The 7,050-nt window shown below is 45.1% G+C and overlaps 1 pseudogene; it reads left to right on the top strand.

Moving 5' to 3' along the window:
• LOC114639990 overlaps nucleotides 1-7,050 on the top strand; it is a 16,204-nt pseudogene that overhangs the window by 7,258 nt on the left and 1,896 nt on the right.

The following is a 7,050-nucleotide window of genomic DNA, read 5'->3' as shown; positions in this document are numbered from 1 at the left end:
TCTCTCTCTCTCTCTCTCTCTCTCTCTCTCTCTCTCTCTCTCTCTCTGTGTGTGTGTGTGTGTGTGTGTGTGTGTGTCTTTCTAGATGTGGTTCCAGAACTGACATGCAGAAAAACTACCTGGGAAGCCTGCGGGACTCAAGATAGGCCTATAGACCCCAGAGGCTGGGAACTTCCTATTTTCCTATTTCCTCTGCCAGTGCAGTTTCTTTGTGCCAGAAATGTCTGACTGTCTGCAGTGTTCCTCAACTCAGTCCACTGAGTACCTCCCCAGACCAGGAATCCATCTTCTCCAACACTGATCCAGACTGTAGGGAGCTTTACCCAAAAATACAAGATCTGGGAGCAGAGGCAGCAGAGGGAAAAGGCTATAGTAAAAATGTGGAAGCAAGGCTGGATTACTGTGCTAGATCTGCCAGCCCCAAAGGCATTGTCTTTCCCCTGGCCTCTGACTGTGGGGATTCCTTGTCCCAGAGACATTCTGTCTTCAATTGTCACCCCCCACTTAGCCCTTCAAATACTTCACCAGACTCAGAATCCATATTTTCCATGTGGGAGAGACCACCATGTGTCAGCTCTCCTCCTCTACTAAGTTCAAGTATGTTCTGGAGTCTGTCTGTCTTCTCCATTGCTCAGACCGACAGGAGTCTCATATGTGAAGCCCTGGTGTCTGTACAAGCTGACCAAGCCCCGACAGCAGTATACATAATCACAGGCCAATCAGCAGTTTATGCAATAATCTGCACAACCAGTTCTACCCCAAGATCTTGCCTAAATTGGCTCCCAACGCCATCACAGCTTCAGCAGGTCCAGTGGTAGCAGCGAAGGTAGCTGGAAGCCCAAGGGAGGAACTCCATTCCAGGAGAATTATTTTTTTAATTTTTTTCAAATTTAATTTTTGTATTAGATATTTTTAACATGTAGAAATTAAACAGCTATTTTTTCAACATAACATTTTTATTGATTCTTAGAATTTTAGATCACATACTGCCACAGACCACCCCAGTCAGGTATGGGAGTCCCTGGGATGCGGGTCCTCGAAGGCTAGGTGGGTAACAATTCCGCGGTAACAAATAGAAACAAACACAGAGGCAGTTTGAATCTGAATGTATTTTGTAGCTCTCAAGCAAGGTTTCTTATACATAGAAAAAAAACAAATATTACAGCTCCTGGGAGATGTTTACAAGAAAGCAATCAGCAAAGCACAAGAATCATCCAAGCATACCAACTCTAAAAAGATACATTCAATAAATCACAAAGAGAACATGATTATTATTATTATTATTATTATTTGACACAATAAAAGTCATTCAAGTGTCACAACTCTGAAAGGATGTATTCAGGGGGCAGTCATCCAAGGCTAGTGGCAGATCTCCAAGAGCAGGTTAATTAATCTTTATAATCAGCTATTTAACGTCTAATACCTGATTTTTTATAAATCTTCAACGCACAAATTTAAACGATTTTAATTCTTTTTATTTAAGGCTTTCTTTACCATATACCAAAGCCCTCCAATTACACATGTGTAGCCATATGGAATTTTATTGTTGGGAAAGTTTTATTTATCATAATACTATTATGTAGCTTTGTAAATGATTGTAAAGTGTCAGTTTCCCTGGTGGCAAGGTCATGTTAGCGACCCCATCTCAAGAGATGATTTCTTACCCACTTTCTTTGCTTAAGATCTTGGCGTAGGCCATCAGGAACATGTTGTAAATAAGAAAAGGAATAAGAGAAACTAAAACAGGTAAGTTGCCACGAGAACTACAGCTCAATGTTTTGTTCCTGACAAGAGTTCCACAACCGGTCCCAGGAGTTGTCGTCCTTTTGAAGTTTTTGCCTCAGTCTGTGGAACTTGTCACACAGATTCTACTGGGGTTGGTGTGACAACATACCACCTGGTCACATTCATTTCACCATCCTTCCAAGTCCACCCAACCTTGTGACCTTCCCTAACAAAAAAATATTTTAAAAAATAAACATAAAACAGGACCAGTTTGTGTTTTTTCACATACTCATCAGAGCATGGTTGCACTGAGTCGTCCTCCTCCTGCCTTGCCAGAAGCGTCAATTGTGAAGGGCTCCACTTGAGCATCCCATCACATTTTAATAGTTAACTTTGATGACTTCCTGTCTACTGTGTTAGGTTGGGTTTGGAATGGGTTGGGATGTGATTATGGTTGTCACAGAAGCTTTCTGTGTCATCCTTAACTGAGTCTGCGGACATCGCTATCACAGTAATAATATCCTTGTTGCTCTTCATATTCAGTAGGAGCATGTGTCATGGGCATTCACATGGTTCCCTGAGAAAGCACAGACCACAAACATGGCCCTAGCAGTAGAGAGTTATGGACCCAGACAAGGTCCACAGATGCAGCCAGGGCCATAAACCTGGACTAATGTCAAAATACAAGCCACTTACATCAATATGGTCTTCCAGCTACAGCAAGCCCTGTTGATACCAACATGGCTGCAGGACAGAATACAGACTCATAACTATTAGATAAAGCATTTCTTCATGGAGTCCACCATGCCTAAAAATTCTGTGTGTCTTCATTCTTCTCCTGAGTGTTGAGATTCCACTCATATGCTAACACACCTTGCTTCACAATGACCTTTCCTAACCAGTGAGTTGCACTAATCTACTGTGTTATTTATACTTTATCTTTAAAACAATGTGATTTTAATACAATTCCACATGTGTCTCTTATTACTTTACAGTGTGTCACAATATCAAGAAAATGAAAATCTTGTGTGTTTGCAGTGGCTCAGAGCACCCAGTTCAATTCCCAGCAGCCGTGTTCTTTGTCTCCCACTTTCAGGACCTCCAGTGCAGGGCTCTTCCACCCTCTTCTGGACTCATGTGCACGTCCATTCAAATGTGCACATACTGCTTTCAGATAACAAAATGGAATGCTGAGCCAGGCCCTTAGGGAAAGCTACTTGTGTTTGCCTACAGCTTTAATCCCAGCATTCAGGAGACAAAAGTAAGTGAGTGTAATTTTCAGGCCAGTCTGGTCTATATAGTGAGATTCAGGAAGATCATGGTCATGTAGCCAGATGTTGGATGAATTTGAAAAGAAATAATAGAGCAAAAGGAAGAAAGGAGCGTCTAGCAAAGGGAAGGAATGAGCAGGACCCGTGGGCCACATACAGACTATGCCGAGGCCATTTTTCTGAGATCGCCTTGTAATCTAAGTCTTCACTGATTCGGGTATCTGGAACAAGTAAGAGGCCAGTTGAAGCTTCAGTATTCCTGCAGCTGGAAGTGGCTAGACCCCTGAGAAGGAAATTGAGGCTCCTTGCTGCTGATTAAAAACAATTTTTCATTATAAGTTGTCATTCTCTCACAAAAAGACATCAGCCATTTTCTTCTGAGGATCATTTAGCCTAGGGATTTTCTGTGAACAGAAACCAAGCCCTACCAACAACCCAACAACTTGAGCCTTCTGTACAGGAGCCTAGGGGAATCTGGGAAGAGAGTAGGATATCTACAGAGAGCTCGGGGACCAGTTAGAAAGGCTGGCTCCCCAAGTGTAAGGGAGCAAACAGGGTTGTTGAAGACAGCATGCTGTTGGCCTCTAAGTCATGTAAGAGGTAGAAATGGGTAGGAGCCCTGGAAGCAGACTGAGTAGAAATCTATTTCCTAAGAATTTTACTGACAGATGCAGCCCCAATTTCTTGTGGACTGGATTCCTAGGAGGGACAGGCCAGTTTCCCTTAGTTTTCATTTTTCACACAAACCTGTCACTCTGAAATTGCTCTTGAAACAGTGATTAAATCTTGAAGGAGTATGGTAAACCACATCTGTAATCAGAACTGAGGAGGCTGAGCTAAGGTTATCTCTAAAACAGTCTGGGCTAATAGAGAGACCCTGACTCAAAACTCAAGCAAAAGACAACAAAACAAGCATAATTAAGCCCAAAACACCAGGGCTCTACATATTGTCCTCTGAGAAGCTCCACCAAGCAGCTAACTCAGATAGTGCTATGGTTTGTATATGCTCGGCTCACGAGCGGCACTGTGTGGAGGTGTGGCCTTGTTGGAGTAGGTGTGTCACTGTGGGTGTGGGCTACAAGATCCTCATCCTAGCTGCCTGGAAGCCAGGCTTCCCTAGCAGCCTTTAGATGAAGATGTAGAACTGTCGGTTCTGCCTGCACCATGCCTGCCTGCATGCTGCCATGTTCCCACCTTGATGATAATGGACTGAACCTCTGAAACTGTAAGCCAGCCCCAATTAAATGTTGTCCTTTATAAGACTTGCCTTGGTCATGGTGTCTGTTCACAGCTGTAAAACCCTAACTAGGATAGATATATGCATACCCCCAGCCATCCAGTGGATAGAGCCTGGGGACTCTTAAGGAAGAAAAAGAGAAAGGATTGTATGCCTGGGGAGATAGGAACTTCACAGAAGACCAACAGAGTCAATTAACCCAGACCTTTGGAACTCTCAGAGACTGAAGCACCAACCAAGGAACATACACGGGATGAAGCCTCCTTGAACTTATGTTGCAGCAAATGTGCAGGCTGATCTTCATGTGGGTCCTGAACAGCTGGGGTAGGGGCTATCCCAAAAGCTGTAGCCTGTATGTGGGATATCTTCCTCTAGCTCAGTTGCTTTGTCTTGCATCTAGGAATTGCCTAGTCTTGCAGAGTGTTGATGTGCCAGGGTGGGGGGATACATACACGGACCCCACCCACTCAGAGGAGAAGGAGAGGATTGTAAGAAGGGGTGACCAGGTGGGGGACAGTGAGCAGGATATAAAGTAAATAAGTAAAAAATAAAATAAAAAAGACTAAAGCTCTAAAAGGTCAAGCTGAAACCAGTGTGGCACCGAAGTGTGGGTGAAGATAGAGATTTGAACGTCTGAGGAATGCCAAACTGTGGGAGGGGCACTGAATTTCAAGTTTGGAGAGATAAAATTTAAGTGCAGCTCCTTTGAGCAGAAGTCAAACAGAGGATTGGGTAAGTTAAAGCAGGCCTCTGGATTTCAGGTGAGTCAGTGGGCTGCATAAAGTGTTTAAAGTTGCTGTGCGAAGGGGGTATCATGGTGGGCAAGCTTGGGAGCTAGTGGAGGAGGAGCACATTCTGTCCATAGATGTCCACTGGGATATCTTTATTCCACTGAGGGCAAGTCACATGCTTGGAATGGGGCAGCCTGTGAATGAGCTTTCAAGAGACCTCTAGGTGCTCTGTTCTCCCTTCGAGGCACAGGCCTGAGCCCTGTGTTGTACAGAAAACCTGGAGCACTTGATGGAGACCTGACTATAGGAGGTGGGGACTGCGGGGGTTCTCTGATTTAGTTGCCTTTAAATGTGTGCATACAGGACTAGGAAAAACTCACAATGGGATCTCCAGTGACCTTAGGACCAGAGTGAGACTCCAGATAGCCTAGATAGGGAATGGTGGTGGTATTCTGGCTCAAAAGTGTGACAGCCAGGAAGGTTTATGGCTAAGCAGGCCCTCCTCCATCTAGAAGGGGTAACCACGTTGAGTGTGTGGACCACACTTTTAATCCCAGTACTCAGGAACCATAGGCAAGTGGATTTCTGTGATAATGAGGCCTGGCTTGTCTTTATAGTGAGATCCAGGAAGCCAGGTACATGTATAAGGACCCTGCCTCAATTTTTTAAAAAAAGAAAGAAGGGTGAATTACAAGGTGACAGCAGTGGGCAGGAATGAGCAGGTGCCCTGGGAAGCATGATGAGAAGAGACCCGTTTCTTGAGATGGTCACAGGGCAGCCAGGGAGTTCATATAGAGAAAACCTGTCTCAAAAAACAAACAAACAAACAAACAAACAAACAAAAAGTCAAAATAGGTGTCTTCCACCTGCCTAGGTTTCCATAAGCTGTGGCTGCAGACAGATTGTGGCCACAGGGTAGGAATGTCTGCTGGATGTGGGGGATGAGAGGAGGAGCCTATGGGAGGGTCCTGGATGGAGATGCAATTAAGGCCAAGGCCTTGGGTAGAGCTTCAATACAGGGTGGATCTGAATTAGACCGAAGAGCCCGCTGCTAGCCAGGGTAATTAGACTGTGAATGCTCTTGTATAGAAGATGCAGGTGGGATGGGGTCACTTGGATGTTGCCTGTTCCATGGCTCTTCACTCCTTGGTTAGAGACAGTCAGGCAAAAAGGAAGAGGATCTCCAACTTATTTTTTATAAAAATTATTTTATTCATTTGCATTTCAAATGTTGCTCTCATTCTCCGTCCCCCAAGATAAAAGGAATACCATACTTTCCTCCCTGTGTTTACCTTGAGCTTTGTACTCGCCCAAATGTAAATATCTGAGCCTACTCCCTTGTCTTCCTAGCCTAGTGTAAATATTCTTGCCAATATCCTAGAAGTGGCATCTAAGGCTCTCCACACTCCAAGGGACAAAAAGCTCCTGCTGCAAGAACATTTTGATCAGTGCGCATACCCAAAGCTGGAGGAACATGTGGCGCTGGCTTTACTGACTGGTGTGAGATTCCCGTCTGCTATCCCTTTCCCTCTCTCCAACAGCCATGTTTTCCACTCCCCCATCAGGAACCTGAACTCCGTGCTGCTTAAGTGCTTAGGGCAGCGTAGACAGTCGTGAACGGTGGATATACATGCATCCAGGGCTGAACCTTACATTCTGCTTCAACCCGGGTACCAATATAGATGAACATTATTCCACTGAAGGGTCTCGGAGCCCATAGAGCACACTAGCTGTATCTTCATGGTCTTTTGGTGTCAGGTCATACACATTCTGCCTTACTACAGCCTCTTAGGGACCTTGAGCCTAGACGTCTCTATTTCCGACTCCTGGAGTATTGCTACAGAAACTCCTTCCATCCAGAAGCATCGCCTTGTGATCCAGTTAGGGGCAAACAGGTATTCCTCTGACGCCGGGAGCCTCCCGGCCTGGAGAAGTTTGAGCCGGGCACAGAGTAGGACTCTGGCGTGGCTTTAAAGACTGATAGGGAGGATGGTCCTGTCAGGTATAGGTGGGAGAGGAGATCCTTGGTCCCATGAAGACTGGATGCCGTGTGTGGGGGAATTCGAGGGTGGGGAGGTGGGAGTGG

The sequence above is a fragment of the Grammomys surdaster genome, unplaced genomic scaffold (assembly GCF_004785775.1).
Source record: "Grammomys surdaster isolate TR1022 unplaced genomic scaffold, NIH_TR_1.0 125769, whole genome shotgun sequence".
Lineage (NCBI taxonomy): Eukaryota > Metazoa > Chordata > Mammalia > Rodentia > Muridae > Grammomys > Grammomys surdaster.
The sequence above is the reverse complement of the archived record's forward strand: the minus strand, read 5'-3'. Positions and strand labels throughout refer to the sequence as shown.